Genomic DNA, 12,707 nt, shown 5'->3' with positions numbered 1-12,707 from the left:
CTTTGTATGCTTTTCTCTTTTTTCCCCCTCTCCCTTTTCCTCTTCCATATGGATCTTCATCTCATCAGCTCCCTCCTGACCCATCTGAAGGATGCTACTCTGATCAGCCTCTGGTCAAAAGTGCCTCTTGATAGCCTTTACTGCTTTCATTTAGCTCTGTGAATCATACATCCCTGAAGGCACCCTTGGCATGTGGTACTGTTCTCTCACTGCTCTTGACCCCAATGTCCACACTGGCATGGTGTGGTGGCCCTGAAGCGCTGCAGTGACCATCCATCCCCCTGGCTACCCACAGAGATACCCAGCTTGACAGCAGGGCTGGAGGAGGAAGAACAACATTCTCAGCCCTGATGTGAGTGTCCGGGGTCAGGGTAGGGACTAGGGGCCCAAAACGTTCTGCACTATTGCTTATACAAGCACCCAGGTGAAAATAACTCTGGTTTCTAATCACAGCAGTCACCAGGGCTGCTGAGCCCAGGCAGAGGTTCCCCACCTTGCTGTCGCAGCCAAAGCCAGCAGCTGTCTCCAGAAGCACGCTACATTTATACATGGCAGACTCTGCTGCCTGCAGATCCCTCAGATTAAAGAAATCATCTCATTTTGGGAGTGTCTAGTAGCCTTCATAGGCTTCATGTTTGGATGTACTATTTGTATAGATGGCATTGAGATGCAGCCAAAGCCATACTGAACTTCTGTTGGTTTTCACATAGACATGGAAGAAATATGTGTGCGCCTTCTGGCATGTGCTCTGCAACTCCTCAGACCAAACTGGAGATGCTGCATCTCCTTATCTCTCATGTCCTTCAGACCAGGCTCCTTTCTACCTGCACTGTGTATCTTGATGCCAGTCTCTTCATCTCACTTCTGATGGCAGGTAATTAAGCAAGGAGAAGGGCATTGGACAAGACAGACGACCTGGACAGTTTAAGCTGGACTGCAAGTATACCTGGATTCCATACATTTTAATGTGAGGAGGTTTTTGTTTGCTTGGGTTTGTTATTTGTTGATTGTTTTCTTTGTTTGTTTTTAAATGAAGATGCTAACATAAAATGTTTGGCAATTTAGCTGTCCCTGAAATGTCAGTTCTGAGGACCAGATTTGGAATGGGATTTATCTCTGATTTTGTTAGAGTATCCATTCTGGCACAGAGTGGAAGTTGCATTTGATTCACTAGTTGCAATCAGACCCATCAATACCAATATCAATCAATTTTTTATTATTTCATATCCACATTGTGTAGATTTCAGCTGTAGCTTCAAATGCATGAACAATGCTTGCTATTTGCCAGCTGATAATTGAAGAAAAACCTTAGCGGTTGGAAATAGTAAAATTCAGAGAAATTGAAGATATGATTTGGTAATTAAAGTGGTTAAGAAATTCCTTCAGTGTATCCTTAACTAAAGAGAGGAATAAACAAGTGATGGAGAATCAACCAAGAGGCAGGGGCAGAAGACAGGAAAGTGGCTGTAATGTTAAGAAGGAAGTTCATAACTCATTAATGTAGGAGAATTATTTGAAGATATTAATGTTATGGTGTACAAGGGAAGAGCAATAACTTTCTAGAGCTTTTGGCAGAATTTCAGATGAGAGTACAGTGGCTGCAAATAAATGGAAGGTTTTTCATTAGTTTCATAATTAAGCAAAAAGCAAGGGGGAAAAAGGTAGCTGTAAAAAGGGGCTTCTTTTAACTGGAAAAAAATTACAGATTACAGTTACATTGAAAGCTGTTTATTACAGAGAAAGATATGGCCTCAATCTGGCCTACAAACTTTGTACTTGGATGATTTTCCGTACAACAAAAACCCCACGCATGTTAACTGCAAAGTAGCAGTGAGACATGATACCATTGAGAGGTCTCCAAAGCTACAAAGTGTGAACTAGATATAGACAAAATATAAAAATATATCCAGTGAACTAAACTGCCCATGTGGTTAAATCACTTGGGAACCTGGAGAAGTAGAATTTCATACACAAGAAAGAGACAAAGGTGCTGAGGAGAAAGAAAGGCTTCCTAGTCACACTGTGAGCTTCTGCTCTGTAGAAACCGCTGCTGCCCAAACTCTTCTGAGGAAACCAGTCTCTGTTTGGTGTCAGCTGAAGGCAGAAATATTATTGCACAGTGTACAACAGCATTTACTTTTGGGCATTTGCGAAACAGGCAAAAGATACATTTTGGAGAGAGACTCACAGCAGTCTATCAACTGGAAAATAAATTATCCTCTTCTGCAGCCCACTCCATTATTCCCCACTGCCCTTAGCTGCCTCCTCTGAACTTGGATTCACTGCATTTCCAGGCACATCTGAGCTTAGAGAACATATTATGTAGCACAAGGGAGAGCAGGTGGTCCTGTGCAGCCCTGTTTGTGTTCAGCCTAATCTGAAAGATTGGCTTTTGGAGGAGGGGCAGAGATCTGGGGGGCAATATATGCAATTCATCATCACTCTTTTCACTGACTGTGAGAAACTGCTACACCTGCTGCTCTGCTTCAGATGGGCTTTGAAATACTGGCAGACTGAAGGACATATGAGTTTTTCTTTCATGATAACAAAAATAAGCACTTTGTTCTGGTATCTGTAAAGCTGAGGCAGTTTCCTACAAGCAGCGATAATTTGAGAGCAGCTTCTGGCTTGCAGTTGATACATAAACAAGTATTTTTGGAAGGGCTGGTTGCTTTTATTATTTAAAAAAAAAAAAGAAAATCACTGCTAATTTTCAGTTTGCTGAGTCTTTTAAAACATAATTTCCAAAAGAAGCACTTTGAATTATCAGGCAGAAGGAAAATAACTCATTGCTGTGAGAGAAAATCAGCAGTGCTTAGTATGAAGTAACTACTAGAAATCATTGTGCTCTCAGGAGGAGTCTGGGTGCCTTTATGCCACAAAAAGTTCAAACAATGTTCAGCTGTGATCCAGAACCCAGAATAATGATGCAAAGCAAATGTCCACTGATGTACACAACCTGTCCAAGGGGAATCTGAGTGTGTTAGAGGGCTGGTAAGATGCCTAAAACCAAAGTGCTGGTATGGGTGCCCTGATGGGAAAAAGACCCAACACACAGTAGCTCAGAATCTGTGTTGGAAGGTGCAAGCTGTGAATGCATTTTCTGTGTTTGCCAGGCACTTCTAGAGAAAGCTGGGAAAATTCACTCCTGATTCATCAGAGGTTTTCACAAATATGCAGATACCAGGCCTGAGTTTGAGGTCCAGGAGAGGCCACGTGCCGCCTGTGTGGCTGTTGGGGGAGCAAAACCAATGCGTCCTTCCCCATGTGGAAATTGGGGAACTCAGCTGCCCTGCCGAGGGTGTCATGCCCAAGGTGAGGGCAGGGCTCTGGGTCCTGCTTTCCAGCACTGCCAGTGTTGGCTGCCCCATCCCATTCTGCCTGCACCATCCTGTCCTGGCCCACTTCACCCTCTTCCCTTGCTGCAATTCCACAGCTGCCTGGTACCACTCCCTGCAGCAAGTGTTTGTACCTGCACTGCTGAGAGCCCTGGAGCTGATTTGGGCATTTAGGGAAGGCAAAACCAGATATGCTAACAGTGCATATAGATAAGATAATATTTTATTTGGAAAAAAAAACTGAATACAGTTTCCAAACAGCATTTGAAAATGGATTGCAAGAAGAAGCTGAACTTCTCTTGTAAATAATAAAAATTACAAATTGTCCATTGTAAATAGAACCTGTGGCTTCATCGAAGTTCATTTATTTAAGCAGGTTATGAATTATTCTAGTTTTGTTCATCACCTGGTTATGTGACTGTGTAACATTAGCATCTACATCTGTATGGGAGTAGTATTACTGTACGTCTTTGAAGACCCTGGAATTTCAGAATAAAGGGTTTAATTAAGTGTTCGATTTTACTTTATGGAAACTCTGCAACCTGATTCATTTCAAGTGAATAACAAAAGTGCCATGGAGACCAGTGGGAGCAAGACTGGATTATTGCAAAATGCAGGCTTAAAATTATTTAATATTTATTAACTTTAAAACAATTATCCATGACATTCCCTCTTAACCTTTTCATTATTGTTTTACACAGCCTAAAATAGCTACCCAAGAAGTGGCTCTAAATGTGAACATGAACAGGACATCATGCTTTCCAAAACAATTAAAATTCTCATTCACTCTTTCCATCTTCCTCATGCTTGCTGTGTGTAATGAAGATGAAAGACAACAAGGGACATGGTCACTGGAGATACTTGTCGAGTCTGTGACTGAGGCTACTGAAATTCCCTACTAACTGGGCTCATGAAAACTTGGCTAAAGAAGTGCTACAGTTCCAAAGTCATTCAGCTACTAGAAATAACTGAGTCATACCTTCCAAGGCAGCCTTAGCTCAATTTCCCTATGTATATACCCTTTATAATATAGTATTTAATAACATCATCACAGACAAGTTATTCCTGAAATTTCTTCCTAATACCTTGAGCATATGTGTATCTATGTAGCCCTATGAGCTAGGTCTTCATTTCCTCCAGAGAGCATTGTATTAGAACCTAGCAGAGAGATACTCGATCTAAACTCTTGATTTCCTGAAGTTTCAAATGCAGAGTCAACCTGGCATGACAGCCTTGAGTGAGGAGAGCTGTGGGGGGCCCACAGAGGAGAGAGTGGAGCCACATGTCTCTTTGTCCCATCCACCTCTTATATTTTGCTACAAATACAGTGATCAAAGTGACAGTCCAGTGCCTCCCCAGCAACACAGCCCCACCACTCACTGACTAACAAAAAAAAAAAGCCCCTTGCCCAGCGGGATGAGCTCATCCATGCTAGCTGAGCATTCAGGATTTTATTTTGCTCTAGGGTCAGGGAAAATGCAGTGTGATTTTAAATTCTGTCACAGAGGAAGGGTACATAGCAGGTAGGCAAACATGCTAAGGAGGACTTTGGACTCTGGTTGGTCAGAGATTGGAAGGTGTCAGGAAACGCCTTGCAAATCACTGGGAATAAGAGCAAAGGAGCAGCTCTGCGAGTCTCCCTTTTCCTTTCGGCAGTAGCTAATTAGTCTCTTCATCAGGAACAGGTTCCCGTGAAAAGCAAAGCCCTGCACTGGCTGTTACCAAGCAATTATTCATTGCCATTCAAGCAATTATTGCTGTCTCTGAGACAGCAGCTACTTTCTTCTTTGAGAAACATAGGAGACGACTTTCCATTAAGCAGTCAGTCTTGTTTACAGGAAAATGCATAAATAAATAATAGAAATAATCTACCAAAGCAAAATTCGATCTTTTTGATTTTTAAGTGAAAAACCTGAGGGGAACCACTGATGTAGAAAACAGTGAAGGTTTTTGACTCTACCTGAGGAAAAATAAAAGAAAAAGCCCAAATCATTTAAAACCTTTTTTGTAAAAGATTTACCTTATGTTTTCAAAAATTATGATAACCTCTCCAGATAGGTAAAAAAATGTCACTGCTCCCAAGTTGGTGGAGAAACAAAGAGTTTGCAGTCTTTACTATTAAAGACTTAGTTGGTTTCAAGTGTTCCAATTTCTGATTATTTTGATAGGAAAGCTTGAAAGGATGAATGTGTCTGTCCACTGCCTGGTGACACTCTAAATAATGATCTTGTGCACTGTCTCGGGGTTGCTGAAGACCCTTATCAGAAGGCATGAGAACAGCAGACAGGTTGCACATCCAGAACCACACAGACCCATCCACAGTTTAACAGGCACATCTTTACCTGGATATGAGTACTGTACATGCCTAGGTCTCCACTGTGCTCAATTTCAGGGTTTTTTGCAGGACTGATATATATAAAGCTGGTTAGAAATAATGAACAGGATCAAGTGGAAGCGAATGGCACAGCAGTAAGAGGATCTGTCCTTTTACAAGCTGTGGCAGTAACAGATGAAGCAAACTGGCCTTCCCTGGCTCTGCAGCTTGGCTGCGGAATTTCTCTCCAAAGGGGGCCGAGCCCGCAATCGCGTGGCAGCGCAATCGCTCCTAAAACTCGAGATGCTGCTCTCCTGGAGGTGGCACAGCGTGGTGCAGAGCTGTGGAAATAACAGGCACGTTTCTCTTTCAGCCTTACAATAGTATTAGTAGGCTTTTCCAGGAGTTTTGCCGACTTCTCTCATCATACTTTAGTAGCCTAAGGCAGGATGAAGGCCAGGAAGGCGGCAGTCTGTGCTGCGCTCGGGAAGCAAAGACAGCCCTGGAGCGGACACCGCCCGGGCTGGGGCCGGGCTGGGGCCGGGAATGTGCCATTAAGGGCTCGCTGGGCTCTTTTCATCCCGGTTTTCCGGACAGAAAGGCATCCTCAGCAGCCATCTGCCGGGCCCCCGCTCCCAGCCCGCCTGCGGTGCACTGGCTCCAGGGGGAAGCATCTGACTCATTTAACCTGGGCTGATAACATATTGCAGATATTTTGCGGAGGACAGCTGAGCTTTTTGGTGCCTCCTGATGCCTAAAGAGCGTTTTGTTCCTTTTGCCTTCCCTATGTATGCCGGTTCCTCCGTGGTGTTTTGGAGGGCAGAACCTGTCATCCCACAGGATATTACTTGCTTTGGTACATCTGCCTCGTCTGAGAGAACTGGGGCTTTGGTCCTTCTGAAGATATCAGAAAATCATCTTTTAAAGGGACCCTACTTGCTAAATAAATTACTGTTTACCTAAGAGTGCACGACCTGCTGTAAGTGTTCATAAAACTTTGGGTTAATGCCTTAAAATCAGCTAACATTACTTTATAGTGGTTCTATTTTAGTTCATTTATTTTATTTTATTTTATTCTTCAGCTTGCTCATTATACTCCAACACTGCTCTTATGCATGCACACATGTTGCTATTTGTACATCAGCATCAAAGAAAAAAAGAAAGACACTCTATTGCTATCTCTTTTCATCCTCCCCTGAGGATGCTGTGATTTAGTCTCTGATCTGGAGGGCACTGTTATTGGGAACAATGCCAAGTCCTTTTTTCATAGCATGTATGAGACTGAAATTGCTCATTAAAATTCTTCCCCACCTTAGTGCACAGTGTTTGCTGTGGGCTGCACTGCTGTTTGACTGACTGTGTCAATACTGTCTGGCCACTCAGCACCTGAGGCCTGGGACTGCCTTGTTATCCCTTTCTGACCCTGCCTTGAATACTTGCAGGATTGTATTCGGATACCTTCCAAATTTCAGCATCTTCCTTTTATGGATTTAATGGCCTCACCAGTTTTATCTGCTTCTGTTTTTTTCAGCTCATTTATCTTGGTTACATTTAGTTAATTGAGACTAATGTTTTGTTGAAAAATATCTCTCTTGGTCCCCAAGCTGAGCTTTTGAAGTGAGTAGATTTGAGTAAAAATTTGCAAATGAGCTATTAATATCACTGCTGCAAAGATACTCTCTCTTCACCCATCATTTCCACATTGGCCTGCAGGGAATTCCCTTTCTTGACTGGTAGTCAAACAGTTGCCAGCATGTCTGTTAGCCTAGTCTACTGCTGACTGCTATACTAGAGCCAGTCGTACTTATGAAGGTGTAATACTACATTTTATCCCAAAAGAAAGGAAAAAATATATTTTATCTTCAACTCCTTAGTATCATTTTATAAATTAATCTGAATTCTTATTTGGCTCTTAAGTGTGAGTATCGCAAGATACTCCCTGGGAGCAGGAGGCAGAAGTAGTTACACATGCTAAACCAGCCCCCCTCTCCTTTGACTTGCTTAGGAACCTGTGAAACTGTGATGAGCTGCCTGGGAGATCCCAGCACTGCCAGAGGGCCACCTCCTGAGAAACACAGTTCAGCAACAAGGAAGCACCTGGTAGTCTTTCTGGAGTTTGTCTGTTCTCTTGCTTGTAAAAGGACCTGCAGTTTTCTCGTGTTTACAGGCTTAATGTTGCAAAGGGCACAAAGGTGCACCCATTTTTCTGTGTTAGAAGTAGTTCTTGACATTCCTTCAAGGTGGGGTGACCCTGGGTTTGTCTAAACTCCAGATTTGTGTGGCTGGGGATGCCTCTACTGCTGCCCTTTCCAGCCTGTCACTGTGACACACACTGTGCCAAGTCCCCATGGCCTAGGCACCATGAGGGTTGGTTGCTCAGCTGCTCTACAGCTGCAGCGCTCTCTGTCCAGCTGGAGAAATGCCATTTGCACCAGCTGAAGGTCTTTCTCAAATATTTAGTGGCCACATCTTTCACAGCTCCTGGCCATTATTATATCCTTAATGATATGTGAGTGAATGATTAAAATTCTACTACTAAAAGTAGAAAGATGTTTGGAAAAAGTTGGATCTACACCCCACAGAAGGAAGAAAAATGTCATAATGTTTGGTCTTGCACTTGACTGAGAAGCTGGTCAAATTCTCAGAGATACAGATCAAGCTGAAAACCAAATCTAATTTCCTAAAACTGGAAGAAAACTCAAAAGACAGTATCTTCAAACAAGAGTCATTTTATTAGGGGAGCACCAGGATACAGAGCCAGTCCAGGAGAAGAACAAGCTCATCCATGTCAATCTGTGACTGCACAGCGCTGCTGGGGCAAGTGGGAGCAGAGACCTCAGGGAGGCACAAACCTCTCCCTGACTGGGAGTGATGGCAGCATTGTGAGCAGGGGTGACAGATGATACTTTTTTCTGCAAAATGAGGATGGGAATGTCTCATCAGTGAATTCCCAGGCTGCATTTCAGTGGACTGCAGAGGTTAATACGATGCCTGGAGACAGGGAGCCGAACAATCACAAGACCTAATTGCACCTTCAACCACCACCTGTCAGTGGAAGACAGTTATGTGAGAGAGTCTGAAAGTGAGTTTTCTGCTCCTCATGATTATGTCCTCAGCAAAGACACATTAGCTGAAAAGCTGTGAGGCATTTCTAAAACTTTAATCATGACTTATTATCATGGCTTATTATCATGGCTGCTTTCTGCTGGATATTCCTAGCCTCATGGGCCTCTTAATATTTATAGCAGCTATCACCAAAATGAGTGCAATATGTCTTCAGTCCAGGATAGATGGGTTGCAGAGAGCAGGGAATGGGAAAGTGTTTCTCCTGGAGACCCTCGTTTCCTGTGGCGATTTAGCCTGTACTGAAACTAATAAACAGGTCATGTCATTTAAAAGGAATACTCCCAGGTGGAAAGGTAAACACATGCTTCAGAGCAAGGCTAGGTTAGTAGGTAAATAAGTATCCCTGATACTCAGGGGCATTTAATGTGAAATGTTAATTGTGTTACAGAGGGCTTAGGTTTGGCAGGATAAAATGACCAGACAGCATTTCTAGATCTCACAGCCAAGCTGATGACAGTATTTTACTCTGTTACAGTCCATGGATTACCATCTAGTGACATCAAATTACTGCTAATAATGAGAACCTGTGGCACAGAGTTCAGAAACACAGCATTGCACAGGCAACCACAGCAGAAAGGCATCCCAGGGACCACGGCAGGACTTGTGCTGAGTGGGGCAGTAAACACAACACGTGCTGGCACAGGTGAAAAGTCTTCAGGACAAAACATTTTTCTTTCCCTTTGGAAAGTGCTTTCTCCAAAAGCACTGCTTTGCCTTTAAGTCAAAAAATTGACTTCATGTTGCTAGGAGGATATGCTGAATGAACAGAGTGAGATAACCACATTTTATTGGATATCTTGGTATGATATTTATAGGGTAATATTGTATGATGTTAATACCAAGAAAGCTCAGGGTCAGTGCTCCCTGGTCTTGCCTTCACAGCCATGGAAGAAAGCAATCCCATGAATGACACTTGAAATAAATCTTCCTTAAGAAACTTGGGTTCTGAAATGAATTTGCTTTTTAGTGCCCAAAATTAGACATCACAAAGATTTTTTTTAGAAATTGTTGATCATATTCCAGCTCTGAATGTAAAGGCTCCTGGCAATTCAGCCGTGGTCAGTATGCATAGTTCTATATTTAGGTATCTGATTGTAAGGACCCTGGCCGTGATCTCCAAGACAGCTTCCTGAAAGCACATAGAGAGGCTGCAGCTCAGCTCATTCTTACTATTTTCACGACCTTTTGTGCTCCACAGGTATATTTGTGATGACTGAAGGAAAACAGCCCTGTTTTATGGGAACCTTGGGAATGAAAGAGCCTTTCTTGAATATGTTTTTGGTTTTGTTTCTTTATTTTAAATCTGAACAGAGCACTGAAGATTTTTGCCTCTACAAGTTCAATAAAGTGTTTAAATACTGAAACATTTTCACTCTTGGCTCATTACTCAGGGCTTTCAGCATTGTGTTTGAAAAGGAGCTATTTATGGGTTATCAAACAACTGTGCTGGGAGAAAGGAATTTAAAGAATGTCCTTGAGCCTTTGGGGAGCTTTGCAGAACAGGAACAACAAAAACTTGTGCCAACCCTTAGTGCCTCCCCAGCCAGGCTGCCCTTTTGCGTCTGCTTGCTGCCACAGTGGGATTGGAGGACTGTCCCCACAATGACATGGGCACAGGGTTCAGGAATGGAATCACTATATCCTTTTAAAGACAGCTCAGGTGCTGTTCTTGAAATGGAAGGGAGGTTTTAGTTGGGATGGATCCTCTGTAGGACCCAAATGAAGAGTAGATATCCCACAAGAGAAAATTCTGATCAAAACAGAGCCCTGACATTATTTCTTCATACTGGGACAATATGCAGTGATGTTTAAAGCATGTTAATGAAATATTTGTATGAATCTCTTTTAAACACAGCATATTTTGTAGATGACAATGACAACAAGAAGACATAGTAATAGAAAACTCACTCATTTCTCACTATTAACTTGAGTGATGGACAGAAGGAAAGTGCCTCAGCCACAGTGCAGGCTCATATGCCTATCCTGACCTTCTTCTGGCTCACTCTCTTTCCCCATCAGGGCAATTTCATCAGGGAGACACAGATTTTGTCCCATCATAATGGACAGGAGAGCAAGGGTGCTCTGCCATTTGGGAGATGGCTGCACAGACTCCTTGCAGAGCTCTGTTAGCAAATTTCAGGGACATGTCAAGTCCAGCAAACTACTGTCCCTGCCTGCCAATACATGCAAAGGGAAAACATTGAGAAAGAAGAGATGTATCTATTGAAAGAGCCCACAGACTGGCATTCAGACAGGACATACACAGAGTACATTTCAGTCAGAAACCTTTTACCTCCCAGACACTGAGATTTTGCAATAAGCTCTCTAAGATTTTCACAAATCAAATGCTTTGCTATTTTGCCAAAGAAAAGGGGCTGGCATCTGGAAGGAATGACACCATCTGGGCTGTTGACAGCAGGGGATGAGACTTAATGACCTGTCTGGCTGTTCTAGGTCTCTGTTGTTCTCTGCCTTCAAGAACTTTCCCTCTCTGCTCCCCCAGTTACTCAGCATTTCTAAACTTGCTTATCCTCAAGTGAGTGTAAATCCTACACTGTCTGTATACAAGAAAAGGAATTATCCTCATTAAAACCAAGTAAATTAGTATCTTATTGCAGCACAGCAAGCTAAACTCTGACTTAGACAATTGGTATTGGTGTTATCTTGGTGTTTTGTGGCTCAGTAGGAAACAGCTACTGTATAAAGCCCCCTCTATTGAACCCAGTATCTCATGCTTTAAATATGTTCACCAGTGCCTGAGGGATGCATTTCCCAACTAAAACTCCTCTATACCCTGGATAATCACTTATGGACAGCAGGAAAAGCAATAACTGCTGGCAAAAATCAGCTCTCCAAACCCCACAGTCCTGCTGTAAATCTGAGGAGATATAAGACGGATATGTCAAGAGCTCTGCTTATGCCCTAAGTCATCTACTGACGAACAACAACAGAAGACCTTTACCCCATCTCCTGCCCAGCCAAAGCTTGACACCAAGGAAGGGCTGTAAATCCAGTACATGAATTTTGAGTTTGTTTTACCAGCAATGACGCTCTCTTCTTTCTGAGTAGGATGTGAAAAACTTGGAAAAGAATTTGAACTCCAACTGGCTTCCCATAAGCCAGGGACATCATAGAATCATAGCATGGTTTTCACTGGAAGGTAGCCAAAGATCATCAAGTTCCAACCCCCCTGTTGTGTTGAGGGACACCTTCCATTAAACCAGGTTGCTCAGAGCCCCATCCAACTTGGCCTGGAACACTTCCAGGGATGGGGAATCCCCTCTTCCCTGGGCAACCTCTTTAGTGCCTCACAAATCTCACAGACAAGAATTTCTTCCTAATATCTAATTTAAGCCTCCTCTCTTTCAGTTTGAAGCCATTGCCCCTTGTCCTGTCAGTACATGCTGTTGTAAAAATTCTCTCTCCATCTTTCTTGTAGGCTCCCTTCAGGTACTGGATGGCCCCAATTAGGTCACCCTGGAGCCTTCTCTTCTCCAGGCTAAACAATCCCAATTCTCCCAGCCTTTCCTCATAGCAGAGGTGCTCCAGCCTTATGATCAAGTTGTGGCCCTCATCTGGACTTGCTCCAACAAGCCAATGTCCTTCCTGTGCTGGGAATCCCAGAGCTGGATTCAGTGCTCCAGGTGGGGTCTCACAAGAGCAGAGGGGCAGAAACAACTGCCTTGACCTGCTGCCCACCCTGCTTTTGATACAGACATGTACTGGAGAAATGCTGCCAGACTGAGGAACTAGGCAGGCTGTTTCTTTAAGGGCATAAAAAGATCAGTGTCTGAAAGAACAGATCTCCTGACACCATAGGGATGACATTTGCTGTATGACACTACATGAATTTTAAGATCATTTAGAGTAAGGTCTCTGCTTGGCTTGTACACTTCCAAAATACAGTGAGGTATTTAAAAGATGTGTAG

Source organism: Corvus hawaiiensis, chromosome 1, assembly GCF_020740725.1.
Source record: "Corvus hawaiiensis isolate bCorHaw1 chromosome 1, bCorHaw1.pri.cur, whole genome shotgun sequence".
Taxonomy (NCBI): Eukaryota; Metazoa; Chordata; class Aves; order Passeriformes; family Corvidae; genus Corvus; species Corvus hawaiiensis.
This window is presented reverse-complemented; position numbering follows the sequence as displayed.